Source organism: Equus przewalskii, chromosome 19 (assembly GCF_037783145.1).
Source record: "Equus przewalskii isolate Varuska chromosome 19, EquPr2, whole genome shotgun sequence".
NCBI lineage: Eukaryota > Metazoa > Chordata > Mammalia > Perissodactyla > Equidae > Equus > Equus przewalskii.
In genome coordinates this window covers 28,035,289-28,058,739 of record NC_091849.1, presented here as the reverse complement: position 1 = coordinate 28,058,739, position 23,451 = coordinate 28,035,289, and the positions used below count along the sequence as shown (strand labels likewise).

The window sequence follows — 23,451 nt, the reverse complement described above, 5'->3', positions numbered from 1 at the left end:
AACCAGTTACAGTTTTCTCCCTGGTCTTAGATGCATTAGAAATGCACTTCTGGGGTGGCCCAGTGGCTGAGTAGTTAAGTTCTCATGCTTGGCTTGGGCAGCGCAGGGTTCGCTGGTTCAGATCCTGGGTGCAGACCTAAATACCACTCATCAAACCATGCTGTAGTGGCATTCCATATAAAAAAACTAGAATGACGTACAACTAGGATATACAACTATGCACTGGGGCTTTGGAGAGAAAAAAAAAGAGCAAGACTGGCAACAGATGTTAGCTCAGGGTCAATCTTTCTCACAAAAAAAATAAAATAAAAAGCACTTTGTATGTCTGCAGGTTTCCTGAATAGAGTAATTGGGTATGAGTGAGTTCTATCACCCGAGATAAATGGTTATTTCATCAGAAGAATCTCATATATTTGGAACTCATCCTACCATTTCCCAGTGAGTAGATATTTCAAGCATGCAATGGACAGAGTTTGAACGCTGTTACAGAAAATTAATAAACAATTTTGGTGTTCAGTGTATTTTGGGGCAAACAGAAACGAAACAAAATCTCCTTGTGAGGAACTTGTGGTAATCCAACCAGGAGCTAGGTTTCTCCAAGTGCAATTTAGAGGATAATTATTTGATGACTCTGGAAACTTTCATATTTGTGCTTTCATGCCATCGAACAGCCTGGATAATTTCCCACTTATCCTCCCAGCCCTCTCTCTCTCTCTCTCACACACACACACACACACTCATGTACCAGAGCTTGCAGACTTTTGTGGGGGCCACTTCTCTAGTGCTCAATTTCGGTGAAACCTGAAACTTCCTTTTCCTCCTATCTATTCTACCAGCCCCATGAGCCAACTGATAGGGAAATCTGCCAAACTGATAAGGTCCTTTCAATTTCAAAAGAGATTCAATGATATACTTACTAATAGAGGCAAAGACGTAGATGAATGAGGAAGAGATAACACCTACTAGGAGTCTGGTACCAGGAAGTGAGTTTTTCTGGGTCTTCATTGGAAGTTTCAAGGCCATGGTACTAACCACTGTGAATCCTAGGGTTCAAGATCAGTCTAGGAAAAAGTTCATTTTTTTGCTTTATACAATTGTCAGTAAATGAGTTCCTGCTCTCTCAATCTCAAAGGACTCCTTCAGTTCTCATTCTACTCACTCTACATTCTTGTGCCTGCTGATCACTCCCACCCCCAAGTATTCAGATCAGACCACTGGGCTGAGAGTTCACTGTGCTTCATTGACAGCTGGGATCCCATAGATAAATATGCTAAATTCAACAAGCCTAACACCAAACCCCTCTCCTTCTCCTAGTATCTCTTCCATTCTCCCAAAGAGTAACAACAACAACAAAAAATATCTCTCTTTTTCTTTTCCTCCTGTTTGTTGAATGATTGGGCTCTTTTTATGCCCTGCCTTTCTTTCTTGGTCTGCAAAACCCAATAGGTCTCTCCAATCTGTCTATCTACCTATTAACTTGCTTTCAAAATTCCACACTTCTTTCTACACCTAAATCTGCTGTTTCGTTCATGCACTGGGCATTGTTCTCCTGGACTATTTCATGAACCTTCTTAGTTGCCTTCAGGCTGTAATAAAAATGAACAGACCCTTGGTAATGAATTGGTAACAAATTGCCCATGGTTTTTATTCTCACTCGGGTTTTTCCCATCAAAATTTTGCCCTTAACATTCCTATGGAGCAAACAGCAAATAGTAAGAAGTGTTATATGCAGGGAAAATCTGGTCAATTTTCTGATGCACGTTTTCAATATTTTGTGTTCCATTTCAAGCTTTATTTGTTAAAGAATCAGTACCCCCCACAGCTCCCAGGGGTCTTCTATTTTAAAGCTGTCACAAATCCTGCTCTTAAACCCACTACTGCTAAAACAGCAAAGAGGAATTGGGAAGAGAGGGGTCCACAGAATATAGTAAGATAGTTTCTGAGGAACCTCCACAGTGGAGCTCAGGGCCACGCCTAGGCTCACAGCAAGGGGGTGTAGCTCAGTGGTAGAGCGCATGCTTCGCATGCATGAGGTCCCGGGTTCGACTCCTGGCACCTCCAAGCAGTAGCTGCCTGGTGTTTAAGAAACACGGTGTAAGCTATTCTCTTGGGGCTTTTTTTGTCCTTTACTCATTGCCTGCTCACAAGAAAAGTAAACACGTGATCCAAGACGTTCATTTTAATGCTACACTATTTAAACTTCATGAGGCTTAAACCCACTCAAAGCAGGTTGCAGAGCAGAAGTTTACATGGTCTGTTAGTTGTGCGTGATAGCCATAAAAAACTACTATAAACTTGGCAGCTTAAAACAACAGAAATGTATTCTTTCACTCTTCCGGAGGCCTGAAGTCTGAAATTAGTATATCACCAGACCAAAATCAGGACACTGGCAGAGTGATGTCCTCTGCAGAGGCTCTAGGGAAGAATCCATCCTTGGCCTCTTCCAGCTTCTGGTGGCTGCCAGCATTCCTTGGCTTGTGGTAGCATCACTCCACTCTGTCTCCATGGTCACATTGCCTTCTCCTCTGTGTGTGAAATCTCCCTCTGCCTCTTTTTTATAGGGACATTTGGTTACCTTGGGCCTACCCAGATAATCCAAGGTAATCTACCCGTTTCAAGATCCTTAATGTAATCGCGCCTGCAAAGACAGTTTTTCCATATAAGGTAACATTTACAGGTTCTAGGGATTGGGACCTGATATCTTTGGGAGCCATTATTCAGCGTACTACTGCGTAGGATCCCCTAAACCCAAAACAATAAGTGTGCCGCCATATTAACAAATTCATCATCTTGGCTTCTATTTTCCACTATTATTGAGAGAAGGAAAAACAGGAAAAGAAGAAGAAAATAAGAGGCCTGAGGAAAAATTGCTTGAGTTTCCTTCGTTTTCTCTGGAGTTTTTAGGACAAGGAACCAAAAGTCTTCCCTCTGATTTCTCTACTTATCTTCTCTCTCCATCACCAAAAGTTTGGTTCAACAATAAGCCCGAGAATACTAGGTGAATGAGTGGGTCGATGCTACTGCAAATGACAGCTGTGTGGCTGGAATCCTGCCAAATATGGAAAAAAAAAAAAAGAAGAACCTGATTTAAATGACTCAGACACCCTACTTGTGCCGAATTGCTATTTCATACTACCCAATTTCCTTTTATTTTATCACTCATCTTGTTTTCTTTCTTTTAAAATCTGAGAAGAGATTTTTCACATATTGAGGTATATAGGGTAACTGTTGGACTTCAAAACTGATTCGGCTTGAGCTAAAAAGCCTGAGTTATGGCCTATCAAACATACATTGTACATCTGCTTTTACCATGAAAGAATGCACTCTCTCAAGGTAAGAATGCATATTTCCCCTCCCTACACCCTATTGATAATGCCCTGTGGGTAATGCCCAGATTAGTCCCTTTCTTGACATCGGGATCATGTTGACCTGTTAATTTGCAACTAAATACCTCTTTGAAACTTTGATGAAAACATAACCTGGGTGTGTTTAATGTATGGTCTTTGTTCTAAAAAGATACAAGACTGTACTGAAAACCATACTGCTCCGGAAAGCTTTCTAAGGTCTTCCTGGGTTATAATCCTCACTCTGGCTCAAGTAAAACGCACCTTATTTCTCTTATCTACAGAATGGTTATTGGTTATTTTGCGCTGACAAATCTCTAAATAAAATTAACATCAAATATGCTACTAAAGAAGTAGCAAAAAAAGTTTTTTGGGTATGTGTGTCCAAATGGAAATTATTAGCTGCCAAAACAAGAAGACAAATAATTCGCAGGTGTCTAGGACGTTTTCACCGTAGAGAAAGAACAGCCATTTGCTCTCCTGTTTCCTGTCCATACAATCATTTCTGCTTTGTATTTCCAGATACTCCTCAAAATTTCTAGTCTACCATCAGCCCCTTCAAGGGGTTTTTATGGTTTCAAATTAATCACTGTCTGTGCTCATCTTTACTTCTGAATAATAGAGAGGGGAGGGAGTCTGTCTCCCAACCTCACTCTTTCTTTCCTTACCAGGGCAGCCTTTCTTCACCTCCCGGCTCTGAGAAAGAAATTCAATCTCTTTCAAATGTCCTAAATTGATTAACTCACAAGCAAGGAGCATGAAAGGGAAACAGAGCAAAACACCTGCTAAATTCTAATATAAATTGGGAAATCTGCATCTTTGTCTCTGCTTAGCAACATTTTAAATAGTATGGGAACCACCTGAGAAGTACATACTGTCCAAATCTTGAGATCATTTCAGAACACCATGTTGCCTATCCCTCAATAACCAAGAACCATAGAATATATATGTATGTATATATTTTGACAAACACTATTATTTTTCTAAACTATTTGAGAACAATTTGCAGACATTATATCTTTTTATTATACACTTCTACCTTTTCTTTTTCTTTTTTCTGCTGAGGAAGATTTACCCTGAGCTAATATCTGTTGTCAATCTTCCTCTATTTTGTATGCGAGCCACTGCCACAGCATGGCCACTGAGACAAGTGGTGTAGGTCTGCACCCAGGAATGAAACCTGGGCTGCCAAAGTGGAACACACCAAACTTGACCATTAGGCCACCCAGGCTGGCCTTCCTAATCTTTTTATTGTACACTTTACTATGTACTTCTTAAGAGCAAGAAAATTTCCTTACCACAGAACAATGATCAAATTCAGGAAACTTAACACTGATAAAATAGTACTATCTAATATACAGTCTACATTAACTTTAATTTTACCAATAAAATCCTTTGCAGAAATTTCTCTCCCAAAGTAGGGTCTATTCCAGGATCACATATGAATTTGGTTACTCTTTAGTCTCCTTTAATTAGGAATGGTTTCTTAATCTTCTTGTCTTTCATGAGATTGATATGTTTTTGAAGAGAAGATGGCAATGATTTTGTAGAATGTTCTTCAACTTATGTTACAATTAGACTAGATTTAGAGTATGAATATTTGGGAGGAATAACACAGAAATGGTGTTGTTTCCCTCTATTACACCAGGAGGCATGTTTTGTCAGTTTTTCCCATTATTAGTGATATTAGCTTTGATTACTTGGTTAAAGTTGTATCTACCAGGTTTCTTTCCCTATAAAATGATAATTTTCCCCTTTGCAATTAATAAGTAATCTGTAGAGAAATACTCTGAGACTATATAAATAACCCGATCCTCATCAAAATTTTACCTATGTTTTTTAGCATTGATTTATGAATTTTGCCTGAGTCGATCATTATTCTTGTCATTGCCAAATGGTGATTTCTAACTATTATTACTTCTATATTTATTAGTTGGCATACCACTGTAAAGAAAACTTTCTCTTCTTTCATGTTTATTCATTTAAGTATCCAACGATTATAATCATTTATTGTCATTATTCGTGGTCAAAGTGTCTCAGATTTGACCAGTGAGTGGTCCTTCAAGTTGGCTTCTGGATCCTTTTGAATCGTCCCCAACATTTTTGGGTGCCTATATTCTAGCTCACAAAGATGTCTTAGGTTCATCTTGCACTTTCCCTTATCCTAGAGTCAGTGACTTCTACAAGTAGCTCTGGTCTCCTTTAGTGGAGAATGGTATTTAAAAATCCAGATATAGGGCTAGCATTGCTTATTTCTACTGATGTATTGTTTCTTCTAGGTCCTGTTAGCAGACACATCTGGGGGAAAATGGCAATTTTATATACACATATAAATTTATATATATGCATATAATTATATATGTATATAATTTTACTTGCATATATATGCACACACACATATATATAATTTCATCCTGATGCCTCTAATCCCCATCCTTAGCTAACAGGGCTATTTCTTACCTCCCTTTCTCACAGCAAGAGCCCTGATTTCCAACAGCAGTATATATATTAATTTCCCCAATCACACAAAAGTAAATCCACACAGCCACAAATAAAAATAAATAAAATTCACGCAAAGTATCAGAATTGCTATATCCTTAATACTACAAAAAATAACCCTACTATATAGAGGTTAAGATTTGTTGGGGGGCTTTTCTCTTTACAATTAGGACAGAATACCATGTACAATATTTACTTGAATGTGTTCTTTCTTTTTCTCTTCAATGTGGTTACGTTATCCTTTTGAAATGCAATTAGATTTGTGTCTATTTGTATTCAATTTTAGAGTATCTTCACACACACTTGAGTCAGTTTTACTTTTCAACCATGTAAAACATTAAAGTATCCAGGAGTCAAAAGAGAACAAAGTAATGTGAAGAAAAGTTGCAGGAGAATGAAGTATCCCCGGACACCCAAGAATGGAAGCGCGCTGCAGGCAATCTAAACTGATAGGAAGCCGACTTCGAGGCGGGTGATCACGAGCTGCCCACGAATCAGGAACCGTACCTTTCTGTGTACCATTAAGGTACCTTTCTCCTGGAGTAGCAGCGCCTGAGAGAGGATGTAGTGTAGGAAGTTTAGAAGTAGCAGAATCGAACATAAAGTAGCTTTGTCTTGATGGCTCAGTCCGCTGACTCAAACAACCGCGGACATCTAAGGGTCACAGCGGCCCTCTGATAGAGGGGCTGCCGTAGGGGGTATAGCTCAGTGGTAGAGCGCGTGCTTAGCATGCACGAGGTCCTGGGTTCAATCCCCAGTACCTCCAACCTTTTTTCCCTCCTTTCTCGCACGTCCTAAGATCTGCTACCTGAAACGTTGTCAAACGGAGTTGTTATGGCTGTGGGAATTCTTTGCTAACCATTTTGGGACACAGGGAGGCAACTGTGCTCAGTCCTAAAGTTATTTGTTGTTAGTTCTGTTATTCATCCAATCTCTCCAAGCGCTCTCGGCAATCACCAGCACGTGGGCCACCGTCAGTAGGCTTGAGAAGCCAGTTGCAGTTTTCTCAACCACCCAGTCAGTTTCCACTTGTACGGAATCTGAACATCAGGAAATGTGGGTCTGTGCAGTCTAAAGGACAAGCCATCTGATTCCAGATCAGAAAATTAAGAACTCAAATTCTTTTGCGGTTCTTTTATTCTAGCTCCTTCCTAACCTAGGTTGCAGAAGGCTTAGAAGCTTTCACTAAAATATTTTGCTAGATTTCTCTGCCAGTGGCTGACGACTTGATGTGCTGGTGGTCACTTTTTTGGTCAGAGGCCCTCAAACTCTGGAGCTTACATAAAAGCCATTTAACTACAAACACACGACCAATGAGGAAAAGATAGCTATCACCTCCGTTGAAATCTGGTGAAGGGAAATAATACTTCTCTGGGTGTTCTAAGTTAGTTTCTGGTCTGAAATGGCAAACATTTTGAACTCTAGGGCCCAAGATCAGTCTAAGGGAAAGCTCATTTCTTTATTTTCCCCAAATAAAGAATAAACTCTTGTTCTCCCAATCCCAATAAATCCTTTTCAATCTCACTCTACTTACGCTCCAGGGACATCCTCCTTCCACACAACTAAACAACCCATACCTCCAGATCAGAGCTCTTTGCAGAGTTTCAGATGCTGGTATCACAGAGCTTAAGCAGAAATCCACAGGAGGATACACCGCAAGAATCTTAACAGTATCTTGTTTAAAAAAATTCTACTCTTATTTTAGTCACCAAGGGGAAAAAAAATCAAGCTGCTACACATCCAGAAAGCAGGAAAGCAGCCCCTTTCTCCACCTACAGAAGTCAGGAAACCTGGAGATCTTCCATAATGCGTCCTCTGCTTTTCTTACTCTCCACAAGCTGTGAGTGTCCGCCAGGCGGTCACAAACCATCCGCACATCCAAATTTGAGATCATCGTCTCGACTTGTGAGGGGCTCACCTACATCGCCTCTGCGCCTGTAGTAAGACTGAGAGAGGATGGCTGCATGTGTAGTTATCACTGGTTGTTCAGCGACCCTGGCTTTCTGCGGCCACAATCCAGCTCTTCAGACTTCTTTTGAGCCAAGAGCAGGGATGTGAGGCGTAAAGAAGCGCGTTGCAAATAAATGCCTGGAAGAATTTCTTCAGAAGAAAGTTGGGTTTCAATAGACTTCTTTCTAAGAGTTAGAAATACGTGGTGCAAACAAACGGGAACTTTCTCATCTCATCTTTTGCATTTCAAGCAAAACCTTACCAAAAAAAGACGTTCCACCATCTCGGTTGCGCTCAATTTCAAATCTGCAGGCGGATCCCGCTTCTACTCTCGGCACTGCTTCCACCACATCAACGTGCGGAAATCGGGAAATCCCTGCAGCTCCCTCCGGAGCTACCAATATTGATTCCTGAACTTCAAACGAGAACTCAACCTCAGTGCGTCAACCGGAGCGCTCAGCCTGTTTATCCAGCGACGGAAAGAGCAGCGACGCGCTCACGAAGCCACGATAGTCTCGGGGCAAAATGAGCGAGATCCTCTTCTGGGACAAGCTTGAGAGAGAAGGAACCCAACTCTTCCCTTACATTTGGAGGAAGCGAAGCAAAGATGTGGAGTTTCGATCCACCTTACCAACCTCCCCACAAATGCGAATCATCTTGAGGATGCTTTTCCTCTATCCTCGTCCTCTCGCTCCCTTTTCTCCTTGTCTTCTTCCATTTCACCCCACCCTGCCTCTTCTCCCTCCCCATCAGCTGGGGATGCTCCTGTCTGCTCCTGAATAAAATTTTCACAGTAGCTCAGCGCACTCCTAGTCCCATTTACGCCCATTTTAATCCCTGTATTGAGATTCACGTGTAATTGATATTTTAATTTCCACATGCTTTCTAATTTCTTTCCTTCCCTACGTTGTCAGCTCAGCCTCTCTCCAGCATTGACTGAGGCTTGTTCTGATGGGGGCGAGATGCACGGCTAGGTCAAACAGTCAGTAGATGAATGCTGTTTCCTGCGCGGGGAAGAAAGAATCTGTAAGAGAATCTAGAATATTTTTGGAAGAAATCACCCAAAAACTTAAATCCGTATTTACTCTCGCACCAAATCCTGGCTAAAGGCAAAAAGCCTCGACTCTTTCCGAATAGGAGACTGAGGTTTGAGAACCTGTCCAGACAAACTCAGAGTTTTATTAAAATTCACTTCGCAGCTGGTCCTCAGCTACTGCCATTTCCTCATTCCAGAGAGAATTGTTTCTAAAGTTCTGAAAATCTCTGAGATTGTTTCTACCTTATTGAACAGAGGGAGTTTGATGTCCTGGCACTGCCAAATTGTTATAAAAGTTTCTAATGCTCACAGATGGGTAAAAACCAGTTCTTATACAGGCACCAGTCTGTCGACCACAATTTGAAAAGTGCTAATGAAGAGATAGGATGTACTGGAGGCAAGGACATATCCCAGGAGATCCTTCTTTCTCCTCTTCTTTTCTTGTTATTTTAATTGAGGTTTAATTAATATAAAGTGAAATGCACAAAACAATTATTCACCTTGATGGGTTATTATACATGCATACAGCCATGTAAACAACACCCCCCAACACAAAGATACATCATTTTTCAGCTCCCAGCAGCTTCTTTGTGCCTTATCACAATCAATATCACTCTCTGACCTCTACCACCATAGATCAGTTTTTCTACTATTTTGAAATAATGTAAATAGAATCATACAATATGTACTCATTCGGGTATGGATTCTTTCACTCAGTTTTTAAAAATCAGATACATCCATGCTATTGCTAGTAGCAGTGGTTCTTTTTCATTGCTCTGTAGTATTCCACTGTGTGAATCTTGTACTTCACAATGTATTAATTCATTTTACTGTTGATGTACGTTTGGAGTGCTCTTGCTTTTGGCTGAAATGTCTAATGCTGCCGTGGGCATTCCTGTACAGGTCTTTCAAGGGAAATGCTCATGCATTTCTCTTGTGTAGAAATGCGGCTATGGAGTTTTGGGATAATAAGTTATATATATATATATTTAGCTTTGCTTACTATTTCTAAAGAGTTTCCCAGTGTGGGTGTACCAGTTTGTGGTCTCATTAGCAATGTATGAGCATTCTAGTTTCTCCACATGCTCAGCAGCATCTGTTATTGTCACTTATGTTAAGTTAAGCAATTCTGGTGAAGAGAAGTATTATTTCATTGGTTTTTAATTTGCATTTCCCTGATAGCAAATGATGTTGAGCGCCTTTTAAATTGTTTATTGGCTATTTGGGGTATCCTCTTCTGTGAAGTGCATGTTAATTTGCTCTGTCTTAATGAAGTTTTAGTCTTTCTCTTAGTATTTTGTAGGAGTTCTCCACATATTCCAGATAAGTGTCTTTTGTAAAATATAAGCATTTAAAAATCTTCTCTTAGACTGCGACTCATCTTCTCTTAAGGAGGAGAGGGATTGAAAAAAGTTCTAAGAAGAGGAAAGAGAAAAGAAGGAGAGAGAGAGGATGATACACAAGAGAAAGTTCTATCCTTAGATCTTTCCTGACTGTTGCAGGAAAAAAATGCCCCCAGGCTGGGTAGGAAACCTTGGAACAGGTAGACAGGGTGAAAGGTCTTAGTAGCAGAAACGGTGTTATTTGGTCTGTGATCCTCTTGCATTTCTCCTAGGGTAGCCGTTTAAGCAGATATAGTTTAGAAGTTTAAGAAATAGTGGGATTTGAGACAGTGGTTTTGCTATCTGGCCACTATTGTATCTTTGAAAAGCCCTCAGAAATATGGCTAATACTTCAAAGAGGACCTTCATGACAAATCTGTCGTGTGAGGTGTGACTCAGTGGTGGTGTGTGAAAGGGTTCGAAACAATACACATGTATCTGCTTTTCACAGTCTCCAACTATCTTATGAGATTCTCCTTTTAAAGACACGTTTTGCATGCTCACACAGAAATAAACACATTATCCAATAGATTGCCTTTACAACCTTCACGTTTCTATTCCCTGGGACTCTGCATCCCCCAGGGTGGCAGTGTCGGCAAAAGGAAGATAAAGAGAAGGAAAGGAATAGACAAAAAGAACTGGCTCTTTCAGGATTTCTTCAATCGCAATAACGTGCCCAATAATCCTGTGCTTATTTTAGATTTTTCACTAAAGAGCAAGACAGAAAAAGAAGAACAGAGATAATTTCATTTTGACTTCTTTTAGTTTTCTGGGCAGTGTTCGAGCAGTAGAATAGCAGAAGGCGACCAAGCAGAGAAGAATCTTCCTGTTTTTACCTATTCCTCGCTCCTTTCTTCCCTCCTCTACCAACCCATTCACTGTCTCAAAAAACTGGGTCCTATTTTCAGCGGAGCCGATGTGTTTTTGAGTGAATAAATGGGTGATGTTGAACAAAAGATTAAACAGTGAAGAACACATTGCTCATCGCCCTCCACCCAAGAAAACTTTAATATTTTCAAACAATGGCTAAACGGGGTACTACCGGTCAGCCGAAATAGCTCAGTTGGGAGAGCGTTAGACTGAAGATCTAAAGGTCCCTGGTTCGATCCCGGGTTTCGGCAGTTTTGTCTCACTTCGGAGCAATTGTCACCCCTTTACACAACAGTTGCACCCCAATCCCGAACGTGGATATGTAACTACAATTTTTACTGCCTTTTGCAAATCCGATCAAGGCGTGTACATATTTATTACCCTCTCTTTTGGTTGCATATTCCACTGACATCTTCCGTGAAGTGTTTACTGACATGCGGCATATTTTATTTAAAGTTTTAAAAGCTAGGGAATTATTTTCCAAGGGGATAAGAAATTCCAATACGCTACATGCTGTTGCACTTACGATTCATTTCTGCTTTCGCGTTTTGCCTGTGTGCGATGTTTTTAATCACAAGAATTGTGGAGGGAAAAGAGTAGAAAAAGCACTACTACACTGCGCAAGTGTATATATATGTGGGTATGGGTTTATGAAAAGAAAACTTTCCAATCAGAAAATCTGGGTTTGTATCTTGAGTCTACTCTGTTATTAAACTGCTGGAATAAGGAGCATTGTTGAACATCACTGAACTTTTAAACAATTACAAGAATACTCTGAGTTTTCTTGTTTACAAGACTTTCCTTCAGCCTTGCACCCCTGTCCAGAATTTGCACATCTTAAGTTATGTCTGTTTTGGTATACAAGAAAGAATGAAAATAAGCATTTCTGTAAGAATTATTCTTTTGAACATTCACAAGGGGACCTGAAATACTGAAAAATGAAAGTAAATGGATAGTAAAGTCATCAAAACTCGGGTACATGCACCCCATTTTTTCCCTTTAACTCAACTTCTTTCTTGAAATTCTTTGTTAGGGATAATAGGTATCATTTTGAACTGTTTTCTCCTTTTCAAATTACTGTTTCAGCTTTACAGTGTCTGTTTTCCGCTGACAACTCCTGAACACTGTGTCAGGAGGAAATGATCTGGTACTTCAACATCAGAATTGCATCAATTGCCAATGGAAAATTGGAACAAAATGAGAAGCAACATCAAGGTAGGGACATTGACTGCACAGGAACTTGGAATTACACACTTTATCCATCAGGTCGGAAGCTTGCATTTTATTTCTTTAAGGAATATTTGATCAGACAAATAGCATCATTGAGTGTTTCATTGCCTAATGCAGCAATAACTCCTTTACTTTCTATGGAGGTGGGAGGTCTAGGGTGATTTCCAAAACATAATTAGTCTTCCATTCAATACCTAAAAAATGAGGCCAATGATGTCTATGTAAAAAGGGATATTGGAAAGATCAAAGGAGATCATGCATGTGAATGCATTCTGTCAAGTCCGTGCATGGTATGAAACTGGAAGACCATGGTCCATATTCCCTGGCTCTGCGATTTTCCCAGAATAGTACCTAAACAGATAATGTCTTCTGTAGCCAGAGCTGTCCAATAGCAATATAATAAAGCCATAAATGAGTCACTTTTGTAATTTTACATTGTCTAGTAGTCACATTAAAAAATAAAAATAAACAAGTGATGTTAATTTTAAAAATATATTTAAATAACTTGGTATATCCCAAGCATTATTTCAACAAGTGATCAATCTTAAAATTGTTAGGGATGTCTTTTACATTTTAAATACACTATCAAGTCTTTGAGATCTGGTTATTTTTACACTTACAGTACATCTCAATTTTTCAAGTGTTCAATACTCAATATGGCCAGTGGCTACCATTTTGGACAGTGCAGGGATAAACACATATTTTACATGTTTTCAAATTTTCTGAATTCAGTATACATGGCATACAGGTGTTCTTCTACAAATTTAGATGTTTAATTCCTCAGAAGAATTCTGTATTAAATGAATCCATAATCTGAAGATGGCTATAGATATTTAATTTTTAAAAAAAAATCCTACTTTGTTCATGGGGCACAGAGAACAAAAAAAAAGATACCTTCTTATTATGAATTCCTGAGAATCTAATAGACATCTAGTTTTCTCCAGGTGCAACACAACATTATGATGAAGCAGCGTTTCTGCACACCTCCTAATACTGGAAAGTATCATAAACCTAATATTTTACAGCATCAGACCATCAAGATAATCCTCCTCTGTATTTACATACACACACAAGCAGACAACCACACATCCATCAGTTTTGTGTGTTACCCTTTCTAGTCCCTTCTTTAGCAAAACCTATCACTTATTGTTTCCTGCTTTATTCCAAAAATTCCATGAGCCAACTGAAAGAACAAGTCTGCCAGACAAATCATATTCTTCCGATTTCAGGAGGGATTCAATATTATTTTATGAATATGGGCAAAAGCTAATATACGGGCAAATCAGAATAAGAAAGAGCTAACCACTAGAAATCTGGTGCCAGGAAACTGGTTTTCTTGTAGTCTTTTTATGTAGTGCAAAGGACACAGTCTAAGCTATGATAAATCCCAGAGTTCAAGAGATGTCCAGGAGCAAACTTATTTTCCTATGAGTATCACTAATAAGCACACGTTTCAGTCTTCATTCACCCTCCACGTGCTTGTGTCTACTGATTACTCACAAATCCAGGGGGCTGGAGATGGGAGTAATTGTTTGAGTTCACTGTGTAACATCCTCACAAGTGTGTTTCACATATATCTTGAATTTAACATGAGCAAACTAGCTCATCTTCTCCATCGTCCAATCTTTCTCCCGTTTCCAAAAGAATTTTAAAAACCTCCTCTTTTTCTGCACTTCCTTCTGTTTGGTAATGGCATGGCTTCCTTGCTCCCCCCCACCACCAAATAAATAAATGAATGAATGAACGAACCAACGAACAAAGAAACAAACAAACAAGTAAAAATTTTCTTTATTTCTTAAATCTTGTGGTTATTTGCCTTTGGTCTCGCTCCCATAATTCAACACTTCTGTCCAACGCTGAAGCTGTTGTTTCATTCTTGCCTTAAGGAAAAGAGATTTTGGACTATTGGCAGGGTCTCCTAAATTACCTCCGTACCTAGATTAGAAAAAACCTTTACAATGCAACGCTGACCGCATCGCTCTAGGGTTTTCCTCTGATCGTGACTTTCCTCCATCAAATCCGGTCCTTAATATTCCCATGGAGCAAACAACAAATGTCATGGAGTGTTTCAAGCAGGAAAAAGCTGAATCTCAATAGCGTTGTGTCTCAGGTTAAGACATCTGGAGGAAATCAAAAGAGCTGAAAACTGGGACTTGTTTGATCCCTTGTCAAGCACAATAGAAGGAGACCCTAACCAGGTTTTAAAGCCACGATGGAAACTTCTTGTGGTTATTGTATGACACATGTTTCCAATCTTTTGTCTTCCATTTCGAGTTCTATATTCTAAAGAGTCAGCATTCCTCTTCGGTTCCTGAGGGTCTCCTGCCCAAAGCAGCTGCTGATATCCCCTAACACTGTACTCTACTACTACGACATTCAGAGATCAAGAGCCTCAGAAAGTAAAATTTATTTCCAGATGAGCATTAGGAGAGAGACCTTCAGGAGGGGGGTGTAGCTCAGTGGTAGAGCGCATGCTTTGCATGTATGAGGCCCCGGGTTCGATCCCCGGCACCTCCAGGAGCAGCCTGGTTTTGTTTTTTTTTTCTCTTTTTCCTCTGACCAAACACTCCTCAAACCTGTTCCTCAAGGAATACAGCTTTAGCTCTCCCAACTTTTCTATGTTCTATTCCTGCATATATCGAAAGTAAAAATATAACCTAATGGATTGCCTTGAATTTTTCAATCATCTCTTGCTGTAGGCCTTGACATCACCTAAGACAACTGCAACAGCAGAAGGAAGACAAAAAGGAGGGGTTTCCAACAGGATTTCTTGAACCTGAACCAAAGTATGCTCATTAACAAGTGGTTCACTTTGGCTCCTATTTTATACTATTATTAAAGAGACAACGATGACGACGACGATGAGGAAGAAGCAGCGCCCTACGTACATTGTCCTTTAGTTCTTTTTGCTTTCTTGGTCAAAGACAGAGAGAAAGCATTATATGCCCACTGATTTCTCTGTCAGTATCCCCCAACGACCTGCACAGAGAGCGTCGCCAAAAGTTCGGTCCAATGATGAGATATGGGGCGCTGGGGATCTCGAGTCTTTTTAGATGAGCGAGCGGCAGGACGCTGGACAGCAGAACGAAGACTGTCAGGGAATGAGGCCTTCCAAACACAAAAGAAACAAATTTGCATCAACACATTGCCGATTGATATTCCATAATATCTATTTCCCTGTATTTCCTCACTCATCCTGTTTTCCCTTTTGTTTCAAATTTTTAAACAAAACATTGCCTGGAAACCTCAGTTAACATCAAATGAAGGTCCCCATATGAAGAAGCGGGAAAGACTTTTCTACCATAGTGGAAAAGAGACGCAAAGTAAAAGGTGAAGAGATCACAAGTGTGCTGGACTCTTCTACCAGTAAAGGACATCCACTTCCTCTGTTCTTTCTGGTTCAATCCGATCATGTCTGCTTTGTATGACCAGGGAACTCCTAGGAATTTCTGATCCACTGATGGCATCTGTATTAGTTTGCTAGGGCTGCCATAACAGAATATCGCAGTGGCTTAAACAACAGAAATTTGTTTTCTCCCAGTTCTGGAGGCTGGAAGCCCAAGATCAAGGTACCAGCAGAGTTGGTTTCTGGTGAGACCTCTCTTCCTGTCTTGCAGAGAGCCACCTTCTCCCTGCTTGCTGTATTGTCACATGGCTTTTCCTTTGTGTGCACACTCCTGGTATCTCTTCCTCTTCTTATAAGGAGGGCCCCACCCTTATGATCTCATTTAACCTTAATTACCTCCTTAAAGGCCCTATCTTCAAATAGTCACATTGGGGGGATAAGGCATCAATATATTGATTTGGGGCCGGCGGACACAATTTAGTCAATAAGAATACGTTTTAAAGAATTCCAATGCTTCATGGTTTCAAAACTGCTGCTATCTGTGTGCTTATTTCCTGTTGAATCAAAGTGTCTTAGGGAGGGAATGAAATTTGTTCCCAGTCTGCCACTCTAACATTCTGTATCAGGCTGAGTTGTCCTTATTTCCTGATTCTCCTCCCGGAGGAGGGAGACTGTCTGGCTTCAGAAATCTGCTTGGCTGCTGATTGGTCATGTGCCCTGGGGCCAAGGATTTGTTTTAGGATGCATTTTTTTTGAGGGAGGTAATGTGGTCATTCCATGTCTTTTTTCTTATCCACTTGTTCTCTCCAGGCACTTAAGTAAACAGTGAGTGGCACTGAACAGGCAGGAGACCATGGTAGGGAGGGGAGAATGAGAGGGCTGTGAGCAGACTTCCAAATTTGAGGTCCAACCCCAGATCAATAGTTTAGCCACCTTTGGAGGTCACACAAAAGAGCCCCTGATTTTTCTGTGGATGAACTAAAAATGAGTGCCAGGAGATTTACTCTACCAAAATACCTGTGGCCTCATCAAGCTATTTGGGTCTTTCAATTAGAAACCCACGCTTGGAAGTCTCCAAGCCCTATGACAAAGGCTGCAGTCATTCTCTCACCCTCAGAGTTGGGACGCTTTGACCTCAGCTGTCTCTCCAGCTCTACCAATTGAGCCAATTCTCTGGCCTAGGATCAAGTTGTTAAAACCTATAATATGAGTAAATTGTAATTAAAATATCTTCTGAGGTTAAGCCAGGCTTGTGCTGCTGCCAGAGAATTCTTTATTGCCAGCAGACAGACTGTCCTCCTCCTTGGAAGAAATTCTGCATCTACCCAACTTATCCTGCTCTCACATGTGTGCCCTCCTCTCCAAGCCTAAGCCACTGCTTTATTTCCTCTTAACTCTTACAAGTGCCTTCTATATTGTGTGGTAACCTTGGCTTTTCCCAACTTTCATGCTTCCAAGAATCGGATGTGAGCAATACAGGAGCCCACTGCAAAAGTGCAGGTGAAATTCTCGGAAAAGAAACCCGAATTTCAGAGGCTTGCTTATGTGGGAGAAAGTCTAAGATACAAGAGCTCACATAGAGTCTCAAACTCTTGGCTCTAAGATTGAAGTCCTGACACCCTACACACTAAGCTATTTAGAGGCAAAGAACTGCATTTCTGAAAACTATTTCAAGTTGAAAATATTGTTACTGCCTTACCTTTGTTATTTTTCACGTTTCATGTTCCCAGCTCAACGCGCTAAAACCCACTCGCTCCTGCCTATACCTGAGGTGCTGAAGCGCAAGGACGCAGGTGGATCCCGTTTTTACCTTGAACGCTTCTCTTATCGCAGCCACGTGGACATTGGAACAATGCGGCTTCCCTGCCGCTCCCTCGGAAGCCATGGACAACACCTGAATGTACAGAAGCAGAAACTCAACCACACGCGTTCTCTCAAGTGACAGAAAGAGCAGAGAGGAGCTCTAAAAGCCGCAACAGTCTTGGGCAAAACGAAGGGGATCTTCCTGCGCAAAAGCACTTTCGTCCACTTGGGTTACCAAGAATGGACCTTCGTGCTTCCCGCGCACCCAGAGGACACGCGACAGAGATGGGCAGCCAGGATGCTCACCGCCTCTCTGCCCATCCAAACCTTATGCCAACCCTAAGCACTCGTTCACTTTCTTCCTTCTCCACTTCTTGGGGCCGCTGCAGCTGCGCACCCCGCGGTGGCTCAGCCTCCCTTTCCTTATCACTTCCTGGCTCACGCTTCCATTCTTTCCTCTTTCGCCACTAATTCTCTCCTCATGTTAACTTTCCCAAGTAGCTCAGCTCACTCGCCTTGGAGTCTCTAAGGCCAAGGACTATAGAATCGGGCTGATTTTCAGAATTAATGGGGGGTATCTCTTACCCAGTAGGAAATGATTTAGGATTTCCTCCAAAGCTGGTACCTGTGTTGACTGTCGCACCAAATTTTGTCCGGTGGCGGGAAGCGTCTGCCATTTCCTCTGGGACAACGGGATCCCGAAGAAATGACCTGTCAAAAAGCAAGTTCGTTTTGCAGGTCTAGCCCAGCCGCTGAAACACCTCTCTGGTGTTCTCACTCAGAAGACGATTCCGTGTCTACCAAGAAGCTCAATGGCCGATGCAGCATCCTCCTCTCTGTTCTCTTCCTCCTCTTGGTCCCTATGCATCTCATATGCAGAGTCCCCGAAATGAAACCGATGCCGAATTTCCCGACCACGGCGCTGGTCTAGGCCTTGGCGAGTGTAGTGACAGTCCGTGACCCATTCTTATGGGGTCTTCATTTAACGCCAGGTAAGTCCTCACCTGAACCAAAATTGCAGCGCTCACGCAGCACTTAGGCTTCTGTTTTTGTATTCACCCAAACTGCTTTTGTATGGTTCTGACAGCCTTTGTAGGCACAGGGAAAGGAAGTTGTATGATGAGAGAATTGTTTTCAAAAACCAACTTTTTATTTTGAAATTATTTCAAGCCTATAGGAAAGTTGCAAAAATAGTACAAAGAACTACTATACACACATTATCCAGATTTATCAATTTTAAATATTTTGCCACATTGCCTTCCTCTCTCTCTCCAAACATAAACACACACAAATTGTTATTTTTTCTAACCAATTTCAGAGTAACTTGCGTACTGTTAAAATCAGATGCAAATGGAGACTAGCCTTGAAAATTTCCTGAGCAGACAAAATCAGTTGTCACACGAGCAAAGCAAAATTTAGCTTATTTTGCAAGACAAATGATACTAACTTGACCGGGACCACTTTTTGACTATGCTTCTGAAAATTATAAGCAAAATTTAAACTGTACCCCAAATTGATATGAGGTAACCACTAACCAATTCCTTATCATTTAAGAAAATTCTGATATTGTAACCAATTACTGTGAAGAGTAAACAGTCTCAGCCTCCTCACCATACAAGCTGCTTTATAACAATATACTGCTGAGCCTCATTCCATGTTTGATTTGAATGATCCCAATTTACAAACTGTCTTTTTGGTGTGTGCACAATAAACTTTTACTAACTGCTACTTTGGTGATGCATTGGTTTTACTTCTGCTATTTCTCAACTTTTGACAATACCGTCGTGTCTTATCTCTTATAGTTCAGTGTGTATTTCTTAGAGAAAGGACATCCTCATAAACCACAGAACAATTTTTGAATTCCAAAATTTTAACATTAATAGGATACTATTATCTAATATACAGTCCATATTCAGATTTCACCAATGATTCAAAAAAACGTCCTTCAGAGCAACTTTTCCCCAATCCAGGATCTAGTTAGTGTGAGAATACATATTGCATTTGGTTTTCTTGTTTCTTTAGTGTCTCTTAATCTGGAATGATTTCTCAACCTTTCTTGTCTTTTATGACATTGACAGATTTTGAAGAATTCAAGTCAGTTGTTGAGTAGAATGCCCTTGAATTTGGGTTTATGTGATGTTTCCTAGTGGCTAGATTGAAGTTATGCACTTTTGGCAAAAATATAACAAGTGTGATGTGTGTTCTCAGTGTATCACATAAGGTTTTTTCCTTTATTAGTGGTGGTAACTAAATGCAAAGTTTCCCCTCATTCAGTTGGTTTGTAATCTGTGGGGAAATATTTGAGGTCATACAAATATCTCATTCCTCACTAAAATTTTACCCAGAGTTTTAGAATTAATTGATGATTTTTTCCTAATCAATCTTTACCATAATGGTGGCACAAGGATAATATTTTCAATCTATTCTTTAAATACTTAAAATCTATTCTTCCACATTTATTAGTTGGTATACTACCATTAAAGAGAAACCAAAATAGAGGCCACAGTTTGAATATACCCCTAGCCCAAACGCTCATAGTCACGTAAACAAAGCTTAAACTGTCCTGATTTCTCCAAAATGCTGACCCTGACCTTAAATAAAACTTAAGCTTTCTTTATGTCAGTGTGGCCTTCTACCTCCCAGCCAATCAGCTATAAATAAGTTTTGCAGTGATACTACCCTGAAAAGAAAGTAAATTTCTAGAAACCAATGACAATAGAAAAAAATATACTTCCTCATTCACGCTTATAAACTGAGCTGCCATTGCTGAGAGCCAAGCTTCTACCACTTTTGGTTTTGAAGTCTTCTTGTTTGCAAACAGTTTGTTTCTTGCTCAGTCATACCAAGTAAAGATCTTTGAATTTTCTTTTGACACTACTGTAAATTAAAGTGTTCCCTCTTATGTTTATTTACTTACTTGTGATTGATACGAAATCAAAGAAGCTTATTTTATTCAGTGGGATAAATTCTTTTTTCATTATTAATTTAAGTACTCAATATGTCCCAGATTTTGCTAGGGAGAGCCCTTTTAGGCTGGGCTCGTGTATTCTTTTAAGACATGACCACATCTTCTTTTTGATCATTTACTCACTTTCTGGCACAAAAAGATATTCCAAACTCACCTTTACTTTCTCTAGCTCAGCCCTGGAACCAATGGTAACTCCAAAAAGCTCTAACTTCTTTTAATGAAAATTGGTACTGAGAAATCAAGATAGAGGACTAACTTTGCTCATTGTAACTGGGATGTTACTGCTTCTAGGAAAAAATGGCAAAAATAACAATTTCATATTCTTTAATCATGAATTTATACTGATACTTCTAATTAATATGTTTCAGAGTAGATGAGGTCAACTCCTTGCTGCTCTGTTGCTGTCATCCACATGGTGGGTATAAAATGTAAAAAAAGAAAAATCATTCTAACACATCATTTTAATTATGATGAAAATCTAGTGAAGTCAAACGATTTAAATGATAATTCTTTGGCTAAAGTGGTAAGAAGCTGACAGAGTGAATCTCCACATCCACCAAAAACAATCAAAATCAGAATCTGGTAGTTGGTTACCCAGCTCGGGTCTGCCTGGAACTGAAAGAGTTTTAGAGGATAATTAAATAGCAAGACTTGGAGACTGGCGCAGTGGAGTCTGTCCTCTTAGTCAATTCTCTCAGATTTTCATGGAAAGCGGTAATACCAGGAACAAATAATGGCCATGTTTTTCCCTTGCCCTAAGTTTTGTACTTCTTTTCTTTCTTTTGTCTCAGTGCTGTTGTTCCTTGGGTAATTTTAGGTAAAGGGGAGGTCGTCTTTACCAAAGAAATGAGCTGCTTCCTTGTTTTCTTACCTTTTCCTTCTCTAGTCCTAAAAGGTTGGGAATGGATGCTCACAGTCAAATTTGAGCTGAGGAGCTTATAGCAACTCTCAGGCTGATGCACATTTACCTCAAAGATGTGCTGCTCTCTCCTTTTTCTTATTTATTGAACATAGATTCCAAACCAATGGAAGCAATTGGAGCACCTAGGGACTTCTTTGTTCATTTGTCTTGAACTCACTCTCTGATTGCTTCTAAGTCTCCCTCTACAATAATTACTACCAGGAGAGAGTAAGGGTTGCCAGTAGCTCTGTTAAAAGCGCAGTCTCTTAGTTTCAGAGTTCTTCTCCTGTTGTGCAACCCAGTGCATGTGAAGGTATAGATAGCCATCTTATATTGCTCTGTGGGAACTGGGCATGAGGAACCAACACAAATATTTCTCTGGCTGCTGCTTTTTTCTATGAGTAAAGTGCTATCCGTGGGTCTCTTATTCTCCTGTTATTATATGAAATTGTAGTAGGCAAACTTGCTAGCTTTCAAGTAGGAAAGCTTTCTGACTTAATTGGGAAACAGAGAAATTCCTAAAACAGAAGTGAACCATCCTTTCCAAATGCACAAATTAGACCAGCAATGACTATGTAAAATGGTGTGTTGCAAAGATCAAATGAAACATGTAGATCAATACATTTGGAAAACTCCAGAGCATAACATAAAAGCTAATTACTGACAAGCCACGACCTGAACATTCTGACTTGAGAATTCTTTCAAAACAACACTTAACCAGATGCTATCTTTCTCAGATTCTAGAAGGGTTAAATATACAATTGATACATCTGCAGGTTTTCGGAGTTAAGTATAATAGGACATGAGTGTGTTCTGTATCTTGAGTATAATGTTCAAATCCTTAAAATATTCTGTATCAAAAAACTATCCAATACCTTCTACGCAAATGGATTTCCAATAGTGCTATAAGTATACAGACTGGCTATTGTCTCACATATTTAATAAGTGATTTCTGTGGTGTTCATGAGCTAAGCAGGAGGAAAAAACCCAAGTCCTTAATATGAATATCAATGAAGCCAACAGATATCCAGATTCTTCCAGGTGTAATACAGAGAAATGTCACCCAGTGACTCTGGAAACTTTCCTCATTGTGTTTTTATATGATCAAAGAGCTAAGTACATTTTTCCTCCTCCCATCAGCATTTTTACACACATTCACACACATGCCCATATATCAGAACTTGAAGATATTTGTGTTTGATACTTTTCTAGTCTCTTCTTCAGTGAAGCCCATCTCTTCTTTCTTATCCTCCTATTCTATCAGTCGTATAAGCCAACTGAGAGAAATTCTCCCAGACTAATCAGTTTCTATCATTTTCAAAATAGACTCAGAGGCGTTTTTACAAATATAGATAAGAGCTCACAGTAGGGCAAATTAGGATGAGAAAGGACAAACAGCCACTAGAAATGTGGTACCATGAAATGAAACTTCTCTTGGTCTTCTTCAGAAGTTCTAAGGAGCAAAAGATTAAGCAATATAAACACAAGGGCTCAAGAACAGTCTATGAGCTCATTTCTTTATTTTCCACAAGTATCATTAGTCAGTTAATCCTAAACTTGAAAGGACACTTGAATTCCTCACTCCTTCCACTTCCTATAAGCATATGCCTACTGATCACTGATTAATCCCAGTCTCCAGGCCAACGCAGTCCACTGAGTTGCGTTGTGTCAGTGTTTACCAGATATGTGCAGGGGGTTCCACAAATAGCTTGAATTCAACACATTCAAAACCAAACTTATCTTCTGTTCTCCTTCCCACCCCAAAAAGTATTCCAATTTCTTTAACTTTCCATATTAATTTTAAAATAATCTTGTCTATAGCTACAAAAAAATCTTGCTAAGACTTTGATAGGAATTTCATTAAATCTGTGTATCAATTTGGGGATAATTGGCATCATTACCATGTTGAATCTTGTAAACCATGAATACAATATGTCTCTCCATTTATTTAGGTTTCTTTGACTTTCTCCACTATCGTTGTGTAGTCCTCAACATACAAGTCCCATACATATTTTGTTAGATTTACCTCTAAGTATTTCTTTTTTTGTCAGAGATTACATATGGTATTGTATTTTTTTTCCTTTTAAATATAGAAATAATACTTTCGGGACAGGTATTGTAT

General features: G+C 39.8%; 4 non-coding genes across 4 annotated transcripts; all 4 read left to right on the top strand.

Moving 5' to 3' along the window:
* Positions 1–1,989: 1,989 nt before the first annotated feature.
* On the top strand, positions 1,990–2,061 carry TRNAA-CGC (transfer RNA alanine (anticodon CGC)). Its single transcript has one exon. It is a non-coding gene; the product is annotated as a tRNA-Ala (tRNA).
* Positions 2,062–6,537: 4,476 nt separating this feature from the next.
* TRNAA-AGC (transfer RNA alanine (anticodon AGC)) lies at positions 6,538–6,609 on the top strand. The gene has a single exon. It is a non-coding gene; the product is annotated as a tRNA-Ala (tRNA).
* Positions 6,610–11,259: 4,650 nt separating this feature from the next.
* On the top strand, positions 11,260–11,332 carry TRNAF-GAA (transfer RNA phenylalanine (anticodon GAA)). Its single transcript has one exon. It is a non-coding gene; the product is annotated as a tRNA-Phe (tRNA).
* Positions 11,333–14,756: 3,424 nt separating this feature from the next.
* Positions 14,757–14,828, top strand: TRNAA-UGC (transfer RNA alanine (anticodon UGC)). Its single transcript has one exon. It is a non-coding gene; the product is annotated as a tRNA-Ala (tRNA).
* The last annotated feature ends 8,623 nt before the right edge of the window (positions 14,829–23,451 follow it).